The sequence below is a fragment of the Piliocolobus tephrosceles genome, chromosome 9 (genome assembly GCF_002776525.5).
Source record: "Piliocolobus tephrosceles isolate RC106 chromosome 9, ASM277652v3, whole genome shotgun sequence".
Taxonomy (NCBI): Eukaryota; Metazoa; Chordata; class Mammalia; order Primates; family Cercopithecidae; genus Piliocolobus; species Piliocolobus tephrosceles.
This window is the reverse complement of record NC_045442.1, coordinates 75,422,836-75,443,672: the sequence shown is the minus strand read 5'-3', so window position 1 is coordinate 75,443,672 and position 20,837 is coordinate 75,422,836. Positions and strand designations below refer to the sequence as shown.

The following is a 20,837-nucleotide window of genomic DNA, read 5'->3' as shown; positions in this document are numbered from 1 at the left end:
GACCCTGGTATCCAACAGTGAATCTGCAGTTGAGCTGGGAGAACACAGCCCCAGGTACGGAGGTCTGAGTAGAGGTCACAGTCTCCAGTGCAGGGTTGCTAGGTAGGTGCAGCTCTTTCCTCATGCTGTAGGAGGCAGCCAGGGAAGACTGCCTGGTGGAGGGGGAAGGGGAATGGGGTTCCTATAGAGTGGAAGAGTAGGGTCTTCCTGGGGTCTCTGCACAACTTGGTGGCATGGGTCAGGACAGTCCAGCTGGGGACGAAGATTGATTCAGCCATAGCTGAGGCAGCCCCTGAGGGCCTTGAATGCTAGCCATGAACTTGCAGGGAGTGGGGAGCCAAAAGAAGCTGTAGGGCAGTGGCAGCTCCTTTGTGAGTTGCCATTGAATCCCTCACAACTAGAGAGAGATTCTCCCCATTTTATAGATGAGTAAATGGGGCACAGAGAGGCAAAGTCACTAATGAGAAGCCACAAAGAAAGGGGTAGCAGAACTGGAAAACCTCCACGCCTCAGCCCAGTCTACTGCCGCAATCCGCCAGCATCCTCCACACTCATCCACCGAGAGTGTTCTGAGTGTCTTTCATGAAGTGCCAGCCATATGGAACAGTTTGTCATGCCCCTGACGCGACACCCCTCTCATCCGGCCAGCCTTTGCCCGCAGTTGCAGCCCAGGCCAGCTAAGGCCTTCTCACCTCTGCCCCAGACTTTGGAGCCATGTACACCCGGCTCTAGCCTGCTGAGCAATGTGAACTGGGCTACATCACTTGTGGGGAAAAGCAGGGCTGGGCGCGTGTCTACTCTAGCTGGCTGGACCTCTGTGCTCTACCAGGCCCTCTTCAGCAACCCACACACCTCTCCTAGGCCAGGGGCTGGAGCTTTCTACCAAAAAGGAAAAGCCAGTCTTCCCAAATGCTGCAAGATGAGGCGGCCGAGGGTGGAGCCTAGGTACCACTCTCTGCTGCCACTGTCTACACCCCTGCCCAATGTGGGTCTGACCTCAGCCTAGGAACTTAGGGTGGTTGTACCTCTGAGCCTCTGTTTTCCTATCTAGCAAATGGGAAGAGGGCCTTTCAAGAGTTCTCAAGGGTGTGATGGGTGTGAAAGGGCTTTGCACACTCTAGAGAACTCTATAGTGCAAGAGGTCATGGTAGCTACTGAAGGTATCACAGAGCAAAGGCTGGAAGGAAGGAGCTGGGGGTCAAAGAAGTCTCCATGACATCTAACCTGCAGGAGTGAGTCTGCCAAGGAGAGATGGATGGGTAGGCAAGGGGCAGTCCAGACAGAAGGCTCTGCAAATAAAACAGAGTAGACTCCCTATACCCTCCACTGCCCAGCCTGGTGGATTTGGAAAAGCACAAAAAACCAGGCCACCAAGGAAGGCAGGGGCAGCGCTGGAAGGTAAATGGGGTGGGTCAGGAGAGCCTTGAATACCAGGGGCGGGTCAGGAGAGCCTTGAATACCACTACCTGATGGAAAGGGTTGCCATTCCACCCTGGCCGAAGCTTCTGTCCTGGACTGCTTGGGATAAGCTAGATGCTGGCACCACTGACCCTCCTCTGCAGGCAGGAGGGTACCATCGCTCATTGGCAAATGCGGTTTATGGAGATGAGGAGGACTTGCCCAAGGTCGTCAGGCTGGTAAGTAACTGGTGGTGCCTGCACTCGAACTCAGTTCTTGGTGCTAAACCCCACAATTGCTACACTTACTCAAGCAGGGTTGGCTTCATAGGCCGTCACACAGGGCTGCAAGCTTAGAAGGACCCTACTTTGCTGTCAGCATCTTGAAATCCTTTATAATTCATGAACAAAGGGCTCTGCATTTTCATTTAGCATTGGACCACAGCTAAATTATTAGCTAGCCCTGATTCTAGGAAACTGATTGGTATTGTTGGGTGCAGGTGCAAAGGGCCATGAATGAACTCTCACTTTTCTGGGACTCTGGTGGAGTGGAGCCTTCTGCTGGGTCTTCCTTGGCCTTCGACATCAACCTAGCAAATTTCTCCTCTTTCCAAGGCCCAGCTTAAATGTCACCTCCTGGGGATCCTTTCCGATTTTCTTCCGTAGGGGAACCTACCACCTATGCCAGGCAGATCCCTGGCTCCCTGTGCTATGGTCCCACACTCTGACCCTTTAGCAGGTCACAGAGCCTCCCAATGGGTATGCAAACAGTGGCTACCTCTCCAAAAGCCTAGGACTCCTCCAGGCCTCTTGGGTACCCCCAGAGCTTTCTGCTGGTCAAGTTTCCAGAGGACAATCCTAAGGATGCTTTACAAAGGAGTCGTAGAGAGGAAGTTACTAGTTCATGCTAGAAAGCAGACCCCAGAAAACAGCCTATCTTTCTACTTGCAAGAAAATGGCAGGTATGCCTGCAAATACTAGGTCAGAAATAAAGCCCAGATAATCCCAGAAGCCTCCTTGGGAACCCCCTCTAACATGGAGGGGCTCTCTGGGAAGGAGGGAGGGAAAGGAAAAGGACTGTTGAATTGAGGAGGGTACAGTGTGGTTAATAAGCACCCAATCCTGGCTGTGCTACTACCTGACTGAGTGGCCTGCCCTCTCTGAGCCTCAGTTTCCTCATTTGCAAAGTGGGCAATAAATGACCTATCCCTGAAGGGAGATCATGGGAGAAAAGAGCATAAATGTTCACATCTGATGACCTGGATCTGAAGCCCAGCTCCAACACGTATGAGCAGGTGTCCCTAAGAACCTCGCCTACATTTATTGTGCCTCGATTTCCTCATCTGGAAATTGCTCAGTAAGACCTTCTTCTCAGGCTTCTCAAGGGGATTTAGAGAACTCACGGAGGCAATGTGCCAGTCTTCTGGCAGGGAGCCAAATGTGGTTGCTGTACCAAAGCTGGGCACTGCAGGCTCCCAACTCCTCAGCAGTCAACAGGGAAGTGCAGGTGGGAAAGCGGGAGCAGGGATGACACAGACCCCCACTACCTTGGGGGAGGCAGGCAGGGTGGACTGTCGTGCCCATGATTCAGAGAGTACCAAGGCCCCAGGGGATGAGAAGCCTGGAGAGGAACAGCCCCAGCATCCCCACTCTGCCCGTAACCTGTTTTCTTCTCATGAGACTACTAGCTTCAATTTGTTGAAGCCCTGCAGAGTGCCCAAAATTGCTCTCCACAATCTACACAGCAGCCTCTCGTCCTTGCAGCCACCGTATAGGAGGTGGACGGGGATGATTCCTGTTTCTAGATGGGGAATGAGGCTCAGAGAGGGCAAGGGCTTGTCCCTGGTCGGTCGCATGGCTGGCCCTCAAGCCCCAACACCCTCCCCAACATACACACAAACAGAGCTCCAGCTCAGCCTCGGCCCAGGCTGCCCAGAGCCTCCCAGGAGCTGCTGGAAGCTTTTGCTGGTGCAGAGCCATCGACCTCTGAATTGCCTCTTCTTGTTGGAACGCACCCTGCATTGTGCGTGCATGGATATGCAGCTCCGTGTGTGGAAAATGCTGTGTGTTTGTGAGAGTTTGTGCCCGTGTATGTGTGTAGTTCCAACAGGAGTTTGTGAATGTGTATGGGAGCATGCAAGTGCATGCAAGTGTTATCTGTGTGCACTCACGTGGTATGCAAAAGTGACGTCTACGTACACGTTTGTGAGGAAGTGCGCATTTGCACGTCTGTATTATCTGTGCACTCACCACCATTCATGTCTGTATGTGCATGCACATCCTGCCAGGTTCTGCTCCATCTACTGCTTCTATCTCCCCATACTGTAACTCACTTGGGGTCACTTCCCCAGAATTCTCCCCCCAGCCTCTGAACCCTCTCCACGCCACTGTTACGGGGCTTGCCACATCATCGGGATCTTTCTGTTTCTCCACGGAGCAGAGACTGGGACAGGCCCCTTTCCCTTGCACTGCAGTGGGTGCCTAATCCAGGAGTTGGCACACAGTTAAGTGTTTCATACAAGCTTAGGAAAACGAACGTGAGGTGCAGAGGGAAAGAAAGCTTCATCCAGCCTACACACCCCTCCTCTAGAGGGGACCCTGGCTGCCACCTCAGAGGTACCTGGAGGCCAGGCCTGGTCCCTGCTGCATCACATCACATGTGATGTCATGACTGCAGACCCACCAGGAGCCTGTCACCTGGTAAGAGCCCCCCTCCCTTTTTCTTAAGTTGGGACAGGATCCGGCACTTCTGAAGACACCCATAATTGCCCTGATCCCCACCCCCAAGAAGCTAGGAGCAAGGCCAGAGGCAGAGTAGGCCAGGGGGGCAGTGCCTGGCACACTGGAGCCACACAGACCTGGACTTGAACCCTAGGCTCAGCTAGGTGTGCCGCCTGGGGCAAGTTAACTTCTTGAGTGAGGTTCAGTTTTCTCACATGTACAACGCTGGTGATTACAGCATGCCCTCATAATGCTGCTGTGATGCTGAAAGAAGTAACAACTCTACACACAGTACCCAGAATACAGTTAAGTGCTTTTTGGGTTAGAGAATATCATTACTGTTATTTCCATAGACTAGAGTAGAAAGCTGAGGCCCTCTAGAAGGAAAGGGCTACCCAAGGCTACACTGAGAGTTGGCTGTAGAATAAAATCCAATGTCTAGGTCCCAGGTCAGGACACTCACCACCCTCCTCTGTGTGGCTTCCTTTGAGAGGAAAAGGCCAGGGAACAAATAAAGACTGAGAAAGAAGCCCCACCCCTCCCCAGCCCTCTGGACCCCTGAAACAGCACCATTCACTCTGGGTGGCCCATACTCCCTGACTGCCCCACATCAGCAGGTGCATAGCACCAGAGGGCCAGCCCATCTACTCACCTGCTCAGGCCTCCGCCGAAGGACCAGGACTCAAGTCTGCTGAGAGCGTCTGGAGGACGAGGCAGCAGCCCCAGCAGCAGTACGAAATCAGAATAAAGCTGCCGTGAGTCCTGTGGGAGACAAGAAAGGGGACATTGAGCTCCAAGCTCTGACCCTGCGGGCAGCCCCTCACCCACGTCACGGACCTCTAGGTCCTTACTGCTATCTCCTGGAAGATGGAACTGGCCCACCAACGTGGAGCTACCCTAGACAATGGATACCGCCCTGCCACTGCCAAATAAAGGTCGCAGCTCCTGAATGTCACATTCGAAGCCCTAGCTTTGGCCGAGCAGCCCTGCAGCCCTGAAAGCCACCGACCACAGCAGCAGCCAAACCTGCCCCGCCCACCACTGGGCTCCAGTCAGCCCAGCCTCCCAGAGTCCCTGGCTCTGGCCTTGGCACACGCTGGGTACCCCGATCAGAGCCCTTCTCCCCGCTTCTCTGTCTTTCAAGGGCCCCTGGCCTTCAAGACTCTGCTCAAGTGCTTCCGTGGAGCCCTCTCCCACCTGCCCCTCCTTGCTTGTTCGTTTCCAGTGGGCTGTGCACCTGGCCAACCCTGCCTCCTCCCACTTCCCACAGGACACTCTCCTGCTCCAGGCCCAGCTCCTGGACATTGGAGTGAGGTCTACTTTCTCTCTGTCCTCTGAACTGGTTAACAAAGACCACAGAGAATCCTTGATGAAGGAATGGTGGTGCCGTGAAGGTGTGCAGTGAACCAACAGAACAACATGGGACGACTGAAGGCAGGAGGCCTCCCTGCATCCCTTCCTCTGTTCAATTCTAGAATATGGGGTCAGGTTGATGAGAAGAAAGAGACTTGATGAAGTTGATACTTTTCTCTGTCATTTTACAAATGAGGAAACTGAGGCCCTGAGAGGGAAAGGGTTCCTCACATGGCGAAAGGCAAGGCTGGAGTGAAGTCTAAACCTCCTCAGGGATGGAAGCAGTGTGGCTGTCTTCCCCCCAGCTACTGCATGTACAGACCCCTGGCTTCCCTGACTGTTGAGGGTCAGGTCAACCATGAAAGGCAGCTTCTGGGAAAAGGAGAAGGCAGTGGGAGGCCTCTGGGGTGGAAAAAGTGCTGCAGGAAAGCTCTCGCTCAGAAAAGAGGGATCAGCCTCAGGGCTCCACTTCCCCCGACCTGGGGGCCTGAGGCTCAGGGCGGGCAAAGGGGACATCACGGGAAGCCCCTTCCAGTGTTCACGAGATGCGCCTCCAGCCCATCTTCAGCTGGGTCTTCTAAAGTCCCCTTCTGCTGGTGGGGCACACACTAGACACTAGTCCCACCACTCTGAAGAACAGTTTGGAAGGGTCTCTTACCCTGTGACCTCTCCCATGACCCAGCAACTCCATGTCCACAGAAAAATGTGCATATGTTCACCAGAAGACATATGCTAGAATGCTCATAGCAAGGTAATTCATAACAGTCAGAAAATGAAAACTTCCCAAATGGCCACCAACCACAGAATGGGTCAACTGGTGTTTCCACACAACAAACTGCTGCACAGCCTTGGGAATGAGTGACCTGCAACTTCATCCAACAACACCACGGGTAAATCTTGCAAACATAGTGTTGACTCAAAAAGCCAGGCACAACAGAGAATACACTTAAGAGATCCATTTATATAAAGGTCAAGAAGGGCAAAAAGACTCTACGCTTGTAATAGACGAAATACGGCAGGGTCCTCGGGAGTTCCTCCTATCAAAAGGTGGAGTCTGTTCTCCACCCACTGAGAGCTGGCCTAGAGAGTTGTTTAGATCAATAGGATTCAGTGTGAGTGACATTTTCTGAGTTATAGAGACTAGGCCTCAAGAGGTCCTGCCATTTCTAGCCTTCCCTCTCTTGGGAGGCTGCAGGCCATGGAGGAGGTGTCTGTGTTACTGGAGGGTGGGGAACTCCCCTGGCAACAGCCAGCACCCACTGCCTGTGTGACTGAGGCCAACTGGACCTTCCAGTCCAGCAGACCCTCAAAGGTGACTGGAGCCACATGAGCCCAAGGGAATCGGGGGAGAAGCCCAGCCAAACCACAGAACTGTGAGGTTTCATAAATGGTGTCTGCTTTAAGCCACCAAGTTTTCAGATGGTGTGCTGGGCAGCAGGAGATAACTCACAGCAGGCTGGAAGTCAGGACAGTCAGTATCCTTGAGGGGACAGTGACTAGAGGGCACAGGGGGCTCTAGCCAGTCTGCAAGGTTCTGTTTCTTGATCTGCCTGGCGGCTACAGAAGCATGTGCCCTTCAGGATAATTTGTCAAGCTACGACTATAGGAGATACACACTTTTCTGCATGGGTCTAACACTTCAGTGGGAACTAAAGACAAATCTTTCCGTGGCTCTCTGCCTAGGTGAATCAGGTCAGCCCCACCCTGGCCAGCTGGCCTCTGTAGCCCATCCCCAGCCCTGCAGGCTCTACGTCACTCTTTTTTCTCCATAGGCTGCATCACACATCCACCCCAGGATGCCCTTCCCCTTCCTACCATGCTCAAGCCTGCAGTCAGGTGGCACCTTCTCCTGGAAGCCCTCCCTGATCTCCCCAGGCCTTGCCTGGGTGTCCATATTCACACAGTTCTCTCTCTGGGGCTGGGTCTTCCCCAAGGTGTGTAAGTCTCTCTTCTGCCTTCCCAGCTCTCAGAAATCTCCAAGCAGAAGCTCTATCAGGGTTGGGTGGCACCTCTATTCCTCTTCCCCCAGGGTCGAGACACCCCCAGCCAGACTGTGATGGGCAGAGCAGGCTTCAGGGGAGAATGGGGGACTGGGATCACAAGATGGGTCAGCTGCCAGCACCCAAAATGGCAATTCTCTCCCGGGGTCCCAGCCTTCTCCCACTGAGATGGAGAGTGGGGCTGAATCTGGGGGTGCAGTAAGGGGCTAAGAGTGCAGGGCTTATGGTGGGGATTATACTCCCCATTTTCCAGTAGACCATGATGCCCAGTAAATGTGCACCACTCCTCCCCTCTTAATTATCTATTAAAACAAAATTGGGAGACCCATGGCAGTAGTATAATGCTGCACCCTCTGGCAAAACAATGCGAACTGCTGGGCAGACAGAAGGAAGAGCTGTAATGCCAGAGAGAGTCTGGGCATCAGCTCCACCAAAATCCTTCCATGTATTGACTCTATGAATTGTCCATCAGCCCTGAGTGACTGAGAAGGCGGAAGCCCGCCCACATCCGACCTCAGGTGAGTGACTGGCTGGGGCCTCAGCTGATCCCTAAAACCAGGGCCTTGGCCTGGCCACCCCTCTAAGGGCCTCTTGCCCCCATATTTGCAGCTCCAGCTCTGTCCTAAATAGATATGTGGCCTCTGGGGAAATCTCTCAGCCCTCAGGTCGCCCCAGTGTCATCTAAGAGCTATGGCTGACACACCAATCTCTGATGAGCCAGTTTTCTCTCCCATGGGAGGAACAGAGTTCCTGATAGGCCAAGGTGGTGCTCAGGCCCAGCCTCTTTCTGCCTTCCTCAGGGTCCCCACTGTACCGGCGATGATGCTTACCAGCTGTAGGATGATGCAGCCACCTCACACGCTACAGGCAGGCCACAGCACCTGTCACCTTCCTGCCTTCTACCTCCAGGACCTTTTGCTAAGAGAGGAAGCTCCTTACCCAGCAGAGAGGCCCAAACAAGCCAGAAAGTGGCGAGGCTGCGAGAGGGAAAGACATCAGATCCCAGGAAACACGGTCTGTCCCGTAGCAGAGAGAACTCCAAGCCCACAAGGGCAGCTGGGTAGGTCACAGCCTAACATCAGAAGCAACTCTGGACTAGAGTATGCCTTCCACAAGTGGGTCTGCTACCTTGGGAGGTGGTGAGTACCTCATTCCCAGAGGCATACAAGCAGAAGGGAGCTGCCACGTGGTGCTCTGGGTGCTGTAAGCACCAGAACAGAGCTGGACTCTGTAGTTCCCAAACTCCTCTGCTAAGAATCACCTGGACTGATTGTTAAACCCACAGCTTCCAGGCCTCTCCCCTGGGAATGGAAGTCTATGGGTCTGGAACACAGCCCAGAAATTTAAATTTTTAGCAAGTCCTCTCAGGTGATGCTCTGCATCTGGAAAGTTTGGGGGAGCACTGGCAGATGACCCTCCAGGTCCCTCTGAGTCCCTCACGCCACTCCACCACCCACACCCCATCTGGAAGACACCACCCGGGCAGCAGCCTTACTGCATCATTAAAATAAAAATGATTTAGAAGCTTTAGGAGGGGGCAAAGATGTCAGGGGGAGGGGAGATTCTCAGCCCGCAGCCCGTCGTGATACCGGCGGCAGCTCCTTCCTAGCCCCCCTGGGCCCCCCAGAGCCATCCAGGAAAAAAGCTTAGCATTTGAGAGGGGGGTGCTGACATCTGTTCAGCTGCTGCTCAGTGAGGCCCCGGAAAAGCAATTATCTTGCTCTTAGCAGAGAGGAGCTGGCTTTTACCCGCCCCTTCCCTCCCTCCCTTCTCCCTCCCACCTTCACACACACACACACACACACACACACACACACACACACACACGCTCTCTCTCTCTCTCCCAGGCCAAGATGCTGTGGCTGGCTCTGAACCCGCCTTCCCCCACCCCTAGCCTCCAGATTTCTCCGACTCACTCAACCTCCATCCTCAGAGCACATTTCCAACACTTAAATCATTTAGCCCGCTAAACCGGAGACGGCGAAATGGGTGCTATTTCTTAAAAACATACAGAGAGCGTATTAAATTATTGATAGCCATTAAACAGGGGGAAAAAATTAAACAGCTCTCAGCTCTTATCAATCATTCATGCAGTTTCCACTGGGGTGTTTTCTGGAGAGTGATCACTCTGGCAACCTGGGGAGCCAGCTCCTGCTGGGCAGGGAAGGCTGCCGCTGCATGGAAACGGAGGGGGCCGCCCCAGTCCCCAGCAGTCAGCGGGGCAGCACTGCCCTCAGAGGGGATGGGGCAGGGGTCGGGCAGGCAAGTCAGCCTCTCTCCATTTGCAAACTCCCACCTCCTCTTCACCACACCATTCACAAAGGAAGACTCCAGCACCGCCTTCAGGAACCCCCTTAATTAAATCCAGCCTGCTTTTATTGAGCTGATACTACACATCAGGCCTGTAGGACCCACAAAGAAAAAAGCCTCAAGGCACCCACTCAGGCGAACGGGCTCCAAACGTGAATATGCTACACTGTGACAGGAGCCGTCAATGGAGAGGGGGCTCAGAGGAAAGGGGGGCAGCCTTGGCCAGAGTAGGGGGCCAGGGAAGCCTTCACCAAAAAAGTCATTCTTGTGTAAATTCTTCGAGGGGGAGCAGAAAATCACCCAGACAACGAGTTGGAAAGGGCATTCTAGAAAAAGGGAATAGAATAACTCAGGCGAAAGCACAGCATAGCGCGGTGCCTGTATGGCAGCACCCACCCTGCCAACAACAGCCTGTGGGGAGGGGGCCTGGGCACAGGAAGTGGAGTGTGGAGCAGCTGGAACTTTAGCCTCTCCTCCAGGCACTGGTCATATTAAAGCCAGGCCAGGGTAGGGAAGCACAAGGCCAGGACCCTCCAGGCGTGGATGGGCAGGAGGTTGGGGTGCACCCCAGCTGCCCGGGCAGCAGCACCTCCACCCCCGCATGGCAGATCCATTTCCTGGCTCTGACTCAGGACACCTAAGCCAGTGTGACGCAGACCACGGAGGCTACAGGCCCAGTATGCTGCCGGTCTCTCGGCCACAGACAAGCCTGGCAGAGCTGCTCAGGAGACAGGCTCCCTCCTACCACTGAGCCATGCCAAGGACCTCGGCACCAGAGCTGTGGGAGCCAGCAGACACCTGATACCACCCAGCCTCGCCGCACAGGGACCATCCACAACCAGAGGCCACTTGAGGCTCCGAAGCCAGGCCTGTCCCTGCCCTGGTATACAGGGCCAGCTCTGTATGCTGAAAGCTGTTCAGAAGCCCTCACTTGCTGCCTTGCTCAGAGCCCAGGAGATCAGGAGCTCAGGATCTCAGGAGCTGGGAGCCAGGAGCCGGGAGGAGGCCCTGCCAAGTGTTGATAGCACCCTTGCCAGAGAAAGCTGCTGTCACAGGGAAACATTCTGGGGAGAGTGGTTGTTTACCACCAACGCCTGGGACCGTCAAGAAATAATCAGAAGAAATTAAATTTGCTAAGTTGTGAAAGTTATAAAGGAACCCTCCCTCCCCAAACACCCAGACGTTTTGACCTGGACAATCAGGCTGCTCTATTTTGCCTGGTTTGGGGGAAATGTCCTTAGATCTGCAGGAATGGGCAGGTGGTGGGATATACGTGCAATCAGCCAGGATTGGGAGACTGGGTCCTCAGTTCTGCCTGGGCTCTGCCATCAACCTTCCCCGCTCTGGACCTCGTCTGCTCCTCTCCTCTGTACAGGGACAGATACACATTCCAGGCTCCTTCAGCCATGCTGATATTACAGGGCAGAGGTGGCTTCCAGGCAGCCTGTCCACAGAGCCTGCCAGGAACATGGGGTTCCTGAAGCCTACCCCAACACCTCTGCTATGCTCACCCGAGGACTTTCGGTGATGGAGCCCAGTGGGTCTGAAGTCATCAGCCATTCCCCTGCTCCCTCACACACCTGTGCTCACACCTGAATTGCTACATGTAACTCCCTCCCTTTAGTTCAGCCTCCACACGGGTACAGGACCCGTGCCGAGCGTGGGTCCAACCTGGTACGGAGCAGGCTGTCAAGGAAGGTCTGCCGACCAGCAGAATCAAGACAGGAACAGGCAAGCGACCCTACAACCCAAATCGAACACACCTGTCCCCCACTCAGGTACTAGCCCAGACTCCCCACTGCCAGCACATCCCACTGCCAAATTTTCAAGTCCTGCAAGTCCTTCACTTGTGAGTTGTGTCCACACTTCTAGAAGTCTCTCACACTCTCTACACTCCAGCCACACCACAATTACTCAGTGTTCCCTGGATGTTGATGCCCCAGGGCCTTTGCATATGCCATTACTTTTTCAGCCCAGCCAAGTCCTACTCTGGGTCAAGCTCTAGCTCCCCATTTGTAACTGTCGCAACACTTTACACTGAACTGAATTCTGTTCATATTTGTTCCAAACACTCAAACAAACCACCCCAGCCCCCAGCCTGCAGCCCCCGATCAGCTCTTCCTAATGGCTAACCTACATCACACCTGCTGTACTTTTAAAAACCATTCCCTGGATAGTGGGTGAGACGTTCTCAGCCAAGTATAAGTGAGACTGTATTCTTGGAGCTCCCTAAACTGAGGGAAGGGGCAAGCTTGGGAATTTCCAGGCAAAGCCAGCAGAAATTGGCCACAAATGAATCATTAACTCTCAAGTCGAGAGCTCCGAGTAGCTGGTGCCAAGGTCTCAGGCTCTGGCCTGTGTGGGCCCACTTGGCCTCCCCTGGCTCAGGCCTGAGGGTGCACATCCCCCATCACCCCCACCCCCTGGCCATCTGCTTCACCCCACAGCCACTGGCCACTGAAAGCAAAGACTGGGTGGCCAGGGCAGGCCAAATGTCTGATGGGAGAGGGTATGCCTTTCCCCAGGAATGACTCCAAACTTTTGCCCACACTCTTCTCTCCTTCTGGAATGCCATCCCTTCCAGTGAGCTAAATCCTTTTTGTCCTTCAATGACTGGCTCCAGCCTGGCCTGCCTCCTCCCTTGCCTGCCCACCTGGGCCCCATGACCTCCGAGCCCCTGCAGCCCTGCCTGTGTCTACCAGCTGTCTCCTCCCTGCCCTGGCCTGGGTGCCAGGGCCTTGTTTCTTCAGTGAAGCCCCTGCTAGGATGGGGACATTTCATGCTCTACTGGACCCTAGCAGCTATCATTAAGTTGGGCACAGACTGGGAAGCCCACCGGTGGTGGGGACTGCTCATGGGCTCTGTGCACAGGTGCCCTGGTGGTGGTCAGCCCAGGAGCTAGGCAAGGGGAGCAGGTGGGCTGGCAGCCATCTGCATAACTGTGCAAGGAGCCCCTGGCTGCCAGTGGCCACCCCATCTGGAAGCACAGGTGAGTGCATGGCAGATGATGTATTGGTACCTGTAACTGGGATATCTGTTAATGAGGTATCATCTGTGTTTCCAGACTTCATGTCCATCGGTCATGAAGTTCATGAGTTTAAGCCCTTCTTCCAGGCAGCTTAGAAGAACTATGGTGAAACTGGAAGCCCCAGACGGCAGTGTTGGCAGTGGGGGCTGCAGTCCTCACCTAGCTCAGGTAAGACATCGTGTTCCCCTGTGGGCCTTCTTTCGGAGCCTCCGAGCCAGCTGCGGTGCAGCCACCATGTGGTTCAAAAGAGATGGGTAAATGTAACCACTGGCTTCCCACTGTGGGGCTGGGTGGCTGCAGGGGGCACAGCATTCAGGGTCCCAGGAGCCAGCTCCTTTGTAGTCCGCCAAAATCAGTACCAACCACCTCCTTCCCCAGGGCACCTCTTTCAGGCTGAGGTTGCCAGTTTCAGCATGCCCCCCCCAATTCCCTAGAAGAAAAGCTTGAACTCTTCTTCGGTGGGACGGATGCATATCGAGTCTGGAAACACAGATTAAACCTCATTAATAGGTATCCCAGTGTGATATTAATGCACCATCCGCCATGCATTCACCTGTCCTTCCAGACCAAGTGGCCACCGGTATGGCAATAAGGCTGGAAACAAGAATAACAAATACCACTGATTTGAGCAGCTGCTTTGTGTCAAGCTCTGTGCTTAGCTCCACACACATTTCTCCTGAATTCTCCCACCATGCCAGGAGTAGATACTACTATGAACATGCCTGCTGGAAAGATGAGAAATCCAAGGATAATAGAGACGAACACAAAGTAACCTTCCCACATCCAAGGCCAGAGGGTGGCAGCATGGGGGTCTGGATGCAGGTATGTGGCCCAGGCCCTGCATGCCACCCCCAAGCGCCCAGCACCCCTCATCTCCTTTGCTCAGAGCTGGAACAAATGCTATGGGTACCACCCTGCAGCCTTCACTGAACCTTTTTCTCATCTGACCTTCAAAACACTCCATGAGACCACTGGTGAGGGTCATTATTGCCATTTTACAGATGGGGAGACTAAGGTCTGCTGGGGGAAGGAACTTCTCTAGCAGTTCCTGCACGCCTTTTGTCCTCACAGTAACCCCACGAGGTGGCTGTTGCTAAGACCATTTTGCAGGTGGGAAAACACTGAGGATGGGAGAGGCAGAGGGGCTCTCTAGAGCCTGGGTTTGTGCACCGGGCTGCCTGACTCTTGACTGGGCTTCTTCCGTGACCCAGGGCTGTCCTCAAGGCCTGACACAGAATATGGGCGAGTGCGTGGGCACGGTGGGGAGAAATAAAGGGTGGATCAGGAACCCAGTGTGGGGACCTGGGGGTGGGCGCCACATCCCTCCCTCCCAGCCTCCCCTCTCCAGCACCATCCATATGAAGGTGGGGTGGAGATGCTGAGGACAGATGAGGCTACCTCCCCAGTTCCTTCAGGACTCCTGGGCTGGTGTGCTCTATACTCATTTACAATGACAGAGAGTCTTATCCACGAGCCTAATGATCAGGCGGGGGCAGTCAAGCCATGCTGGGCACCAGGTGTGTGTTGCACGCAAGGATGTGAGTGTCGACAACACCCATAGTGAAAAAGACAGGATGAGGTGGCAGTTGCATGCCCACACGTGTGCACACAGACATATGCACACAGGCGCACTTGCACAGAGGCGTGTACACCCCTCACCAATGCACATCCACACTGGGACACACATAGGAGAGTGAACAGACATCCACTCTCCAGAGCCACAAAGAGATCAACACAGAGAGATGCAGTCCAGAGGACATAGGCATATGGATGCCTGCAGAGTGCAGGTAGACACACACGTGTGCACCTGGGCACACCTGTGCTCATCTGCACACAGGCCCAGAGCAGCACACACCTGCATGCTGGGCTAACACAGTTTATGGGCTGTGGGCAGGGATGTGGACAGCCTCAGGTGCACACAGAACATGTGGGCCTGGGCGTGCCCACCCAGGCGTGGGTCTGGGTGCATGCATGTGAGCCTTGGTGGTGGTCAGCCTCAGGAGCCAGGCAGGGGAGCAGGTGGGCTGGCAGCAAGGTGGGCTTGCAGAATTGTGCAAGAAGCCCCTCACTGCCTCTGTGCTGATGGAGTCAGGCCCGTCCAAAACAGCCCCATAAATTAGGACGCTGCCTGCTGCAAGCATTTACATCACTGTCTCTGGGATGCAGAGCTTAGAACAGAGAAGCAGCCGACCTCAGGCCCTGCCCCCCGATCTGTGTGCATTAGGGGGAGATGGTTGGTATTTGGGGTTCCTTCCACCCAAGGCCACCTCCCCACCCTTACCCCAATCAGGCCCCCTGTCCTGCTAGCCCACTATGTCCTGTCTCCCTCAGGCCTTTCTTCCCATCCCACCTTTCTTCCTTCACTTTCAGCCTGAGATCTCAAAGTGCACCACCAGCCTGAGCACCACCATCCCATCCCCAGTGCTGAAAGCTTCTCCCAGCAATCAGCACCCTAGGACCTAGGTATGGGTGGGTGGGATGAAGAGCCCATTTCCAGACAGCAACACTCCAGGTGGTTATCAGATCCGAGATCTGAGCTGGGGTGCATACCCAGTTCCACCTCGGATGAGTGCCACCACCCTTTCTCCCAGCCTCACTTCCCCTGTCTGTAAAGTGGGGACTGGAATGGGCCCTCCCAGGGCTGCTTGTCCTGAGGATCTGCTGCCTAGGGAAAAGCTCCTCTGTGGATGCTGATTAATTATGACTATTAATAATACAACCATCTGTATCTCACAGTGGAGCGAGGATGATTAAAACTGGGCCCTATGCCCCAGTGGCAGAATAAATGGGTCTCCGGGTGGGCTTGGGTGTCAACACTAGCCTGGATGCAGATCGCTGGTGACTGTGTCGGGAGGGGCTCTTTATACTGCACAGACAGATGCTGACAGGAAGGACGGAGAGGCATGCAGGCAGGCAGAAAGAAGGTGGGGAGCTGGCTTACCAGACGACGAACAATAGACAATTACCCCATGCCAGGGCTCTCAGGCAGGACTCTGTGCCTGCCCCTGGGACAAAGCAACTGGGTCTTTTCACCTCTTCTCAACTCCACCGCCACCCTACGACACAGCCCAGAAGTTCTAGCTGCTGGAGGTAGTGAAGGGGTAGGCATGAGTGCCATCCTCTGTCCAGAGAAGTTTTGGAGGCTGCTATCTGCCAGGGTCAGGCCAGTGTCCTCCCTGCCTCCTGCAAGCCCTGCTCCAAGTAGCGTCCGTGGATGGAGGAGCCTTTCTGAATGTCTCCGAGGAGTGTGGAAGCAATGGAGATGGTCCCTCCTCCCACCGCCCAGCGGGGCCCAGTGCACCTCTGACCTCACCCATCCACTTGAACGCTCTTTTGTAGTGAACACATCTGCCTCCCACCTCAGATTCACCAGACTGTGAGCTGCTCTGACCAATCCACCTCTGAGAACACCACCGGCGTCCCCCCCAGAACCCTCACCCTGAGCCAGACACTGGTAACCCAGTAATCCTCACAACAGTCCCATGTGTGTTTACACTCATTTTATCAATGAAGAAACTGAGGCATAGAGAGAGAAAGGAACTCACCAAAAGTCACATGGCCAGGAAGTAGTTGAAATGCAAAGCATGCTGTTTGACTCCTGAGATCTAACCCACTAGGCTACAAAAGCTGACTGAATGAATGAGGCTTAAATAGCAGGATGCAGAAAGTTTTGAGCTTTGTAAGTGGACACCAAAGTGGCCAGAAGATGGGTGTCACGGGTTCAGGCCAGATGTCTGCATTAACTGGCTGTGTGGCCTCAAGCCAGTCACTTGCTCACTCTGGCCTTCAATTTCCTCACCTGAAAAAAGTGAACAAATGGAGCTGCTCCATCCCCTGGCCAGATGCAAAGGCAATGGAAGAGTGAGTGCTCTGAAAATGATCAAAGCGCATGATCATGAGGGCTATACCCACAGCAGCCAGGACTTCCAAAGCGGAGCCCAAACGCCTGTTCAGGCAGGGGCACTCAAGAACAATAGATGAAGGATCTCAAACCAGGGCTGTCCTAGAAAATCTGGGGCACTCGGCCACCTGCACGATGCCTGTAGTGAGGTAGTATTACATGGGCTGCCGCCAAGCCAGGCGGAAGCACCTCTCCAGTCCCATTTGTCGATCATTCTTGGGTCTCATCAACACATTTACTGGGTACCGACCCCGCATCCAGCCCTGGCAGGGAGGGGGTATGGAATGCACAAAGGTTTCCTAAACTCAAGGGCTGAGTGTTGACCCTCCAGGGCCTGCAATGTGGTTGGGGGATGCCCCCTTGCACAACGGGCAAAGATCGGCCAAGGAGCATCTGCTAAGTTCCTATAGGAGCATGTGGGCCTAATCACCCACTGATCGCCAGACTGGGTGCTGGCGATACAATGGGGGCAGGATCTAGCCACAGGCTTGGGGGAGCACGTGAGTCACAAATAAAGGCCTGTGTGCCCCCAGGCTTCCTTCTCATACCCATGGCAGGCATTACCAATTGGTCCCCACACTCTCTTATAGAGCTCCTTGTAGCCTCAGAATTGCTACTCTGTATAGCACTCCAGGCTGTCACTCCCAGGCAGAGCATAAAACAAAACCTACAGCACTTGAAGTCCCTGTTAGTGGAGCAACTACATTCTGCTGGGGTCAGCCACGTCTGGGAGAGCTAAGGTCTTGGTCTCTGGCCTAGGAGATAGCAGCTGGCTGGTGTCAAGCTTAGACCCCCAGTTTGGGAACTTCAATGGAGAGGCACAGAGGGCCTGGGGGTGGGGGGATTTGGTTTTGCTACAGAATCCCAGCTTCTTGGCCAAGACTCTCCACGAGAGTGGGTTCCCTTGGCCCGGATGCCAGGATGGGGCTTTCTGTAGCCCCGCCGTGTTAGGGAGTGTGGTGGTCACCTCTGGGTATTGTGCAATCAGAAGACAATTTACCAAAATGTCCCTCCTGCAACCCCTCCCCACCCATTCCTTCTGCAAGGGCACAGAAATCAGTGAGCACTTAGGGGAAGGACAGTTTGCAGAGCCCCTCACATTTCCTCCCCATCTTCCTGATGTTTGTCATTTCTTTCTGCCATCAAAACTGCCATTAGCTTAACAATCGATTCACAACTTTTGCATAAATACATTTACTTGTAAAAGAACTTTATAATACTACCTTAAACACAAAATTAGCCTCACTCACCAAGGACAGAAGTTAAACACAAAAACAAATAGAAGGAGAACAAACAATGGCATTGTTTTGCTGCCTGCCTGCTGGAGGCTCTGGGTCCTGCATGTGCTCTCTGTTGAAAAGGGACACCAGCAAGTATCCAGTCACTGGGGGCTGTCCTTGACACAGACAGCCAGAGGGCTAGAGGGGACTGGGGGCGGGGGGTTTTCTCAATCCTGATTAACGTGAACTCCTGAATGCCAGCGGTCATTTTTGTTTACCTTTGAGGAGCAGAAAGCAGTTCAGTTCAGTGGCACTCTCAGGATCAAGGCAGCCTGTAACAGGTCTGTTACACAGAAGAGGCTCAGAGAGGTGGGCCCACTGGCCCCAGGTAACACAGCAGTGAGTGGCCAAACCCGGCTTCCGACCCTGGTCTCTTGCCTGAGCACAAGGTCTCTCTTCTCCGTGTGCCTTCTTTATGCCACACGGAGGCACTTAGGCAGAGCAGAGTCGCTGTGACCTGCGTCTGGCACAGTAACAGTTTTTACACCTGAGGTTAACAGCTGTGATTTAAGAGGTTATTTGTCTAAATTTTCGGGAATCAGTTTCTCAGGGAGGAGACAACTAACACATTGGGCTTGGGAAGCTAGTCTTTTTAGAAAATATTTATAGCATTTCAAGACAGTTTGGTGGCAATTGGATCTAGCATCTGCTATTTTCCTCACTTTCCACCATGGCTCTAAAACCCATGGCAGTTAAGACACACACACATACACACACACACACACACACACACACACACAACAACCCAACAACAACGGCAACCACATCAATGCTGATAGGAAATCAAGGCCCATCGTTTCTTTGACAAACAAAACATGAAGCTGGCATGATTTCAGAAGGCTTATTACTGCCTCTGGTTAAAACCCCAGCGCGCCTCCTACTAGCAATACCTAAGGCTGATGCTCAGAGCGCCGTGGCCAGCGGGCCAGTCCCCAAGGCTACGATGAGGTTCACAGCCTCCAGAGTTGGGTTTGGCAGGACTCCCAGGCCCGGGGATGTGGCTCTAACAGGAAGCCCCAATAGCAAAAGAGCCCTCCCCTGAAATTTGGATTCTGGCTACAAACTGGACAAAGACAGCGAAAGAAGGCAACCTCTGGAAATCAAAGACATCCTACGACCAGGCACTGAGTTGGCCCATCTCTGTACATTACCTTGGTGGGTATTCACCCCTCCAAGCTCAGTGACGTCTATTGTACCCATTTTGCAGATGACAAAACTGAGGCTTTAATAAGCCAGGAGATTGTCCTGAGAGCACAATGGCTTATATGGTAATCTGGTCCCTCTGACCCAACCAGGCAGCCTGGTGTTCCCACCTCACCTCCAGTGACCACCCTGCATGTGGCTTCTATGCACGTGGACTCTATACTCATCTGCTCCCCAAGGTCCTGCAAGGTGACTCTCTAGACCAGCCTCCAGGTCTTTACTCACACCATGACCCTCTCAATACCAAATCTCCGTCATTGAAAGGCTGCATCTCACATGGAGACCCTGAAGACCTTCTACTCCATCCTGGGATCTCAGGTGGGATTCTGAGGTCCAGAGAGGGGAGGGGTCACTACATTGTCTGATGACCAGATGAAAGTGAAGCAGGTCTGCTGTGAAAAATCCCAGAGCATGTTGCTACTCCTGCTGTCCTTCCCATCCCAGTCCAGGCATAGGAGAGGCAGTTGCTAGTTCATAGTAAGAAGTCAGCCCAGCTGGAAACAAGGTTGGTGGTGACACCAGGGCTCGCATCCAGCCAACGGCAAATGGTGCTTGAATGACAGACCACCTTCCAACTTGTCCAGGTCCAGCCTTTTGGGCAGAGATGTCAACCACTCTGCACTCCCAACCACACCCGCCTCCAAGCCAGGGGACCACAAGGCCCTCATCCATGATGCACCGGGACAAAACCCCAGGCCAGGTCCCCAGGGAAGCACTTGCCCACACAGCCTGGCTCTGGGCTGGCAAAGAGACCCGCGGAGGAGGGCTGTGCCAGCCTGGGGCCTGGTGTGCCCCATGCAGCTGCTTCCCCAGGGGCTCCCCTCTCCACTCTGATCTCAACAGACACCGAAAACCTGTGTCCAGGTTGGCATCACCCCTTGCCCTCCCTACCCCAGATCGTGTTCTCCCTCCACCCTCCTTTTGGATCAAATGCCCTCTCCAACCCCACCCACCCAGGCATCAAATCCAAAAGTCAAGGAACCATCCTGGTTTCTGACACTCCCCCTCAGCCAAGCCATCTGCCATTTCCACCGCTCACCCTCCTTGTGTGCGGATCTGCCCACTCCTCGCCAGCTCCTTTGCCTGGGTGGGGGCGACAGCCCCTCCTTGGCCTCCCACTCTCACTTCCTTCCTGCTCTTCCTTACAGCTGTAAAGCTTTTCCTGTTTACAGCCCCCCACCCCAGGCATCCCCACAGCCCTCAAGCCCCATGCAGCTGGCCCTACCCGCTCCCCCTGTTTCCCCACATCCTCAGTTCTCGGGCACCAAGCATATTCCTACCCCTGGGCCTTTGCACCTGCTGTTCCCGCGCACCACCTCCTCCACTCACAGTGGCTGGCTGTTTTATAATTTCTCAAGGGGTCCTCCCAGACCTTCCTCATTTAAAATACGTGCTGCCTCCCCCACTCCAGCCACTCCATAACACATCACTCGACATTACTACTATACTGCACGCACCACGAGCTGATTACTGTCCTTCTGTGCTCCCCACCCCTGCTCAATGATGTTAGCCCCAGGAGGGTCAGCACCTCCTCAAGCTGGTTTCCTGCTTTCCATCCAGTGCTAGATCGCTGGCTGGCACAAAACTGACATTTAATAAGTGTTGGTTGAATGAACAAGTGAGTGAACTGTTACGATTTTGTCA

At 54.1% G+C, this 20,837-nt stretch overlaps 1 protein-coding gene across 4 annotated transcripts in view; it reads right to left on the bottom strand.

Moving 5' to 3' along the window:
• Positions 1-20,837, bottom strand: part of ZMIZ1 (zinc finger MIZ-type containing 1) — a 245,263-nt gene that overhangs the window by 188,010 nt on the left and 36,416 nt on the right. For all 4 annotated transcript variants that reach the window (XM_023204839.3, XM_023204838.3, XM_023204836.3 and 1 more), the window contains exon 2: positions 4,771-4,880. The gene's annotated coding sequence lies outside the window, so the exon portion shown is untranslated. The remainder of the gene's footprint in view (positions 1-4,770; positions 4,881-20,837) is intronic.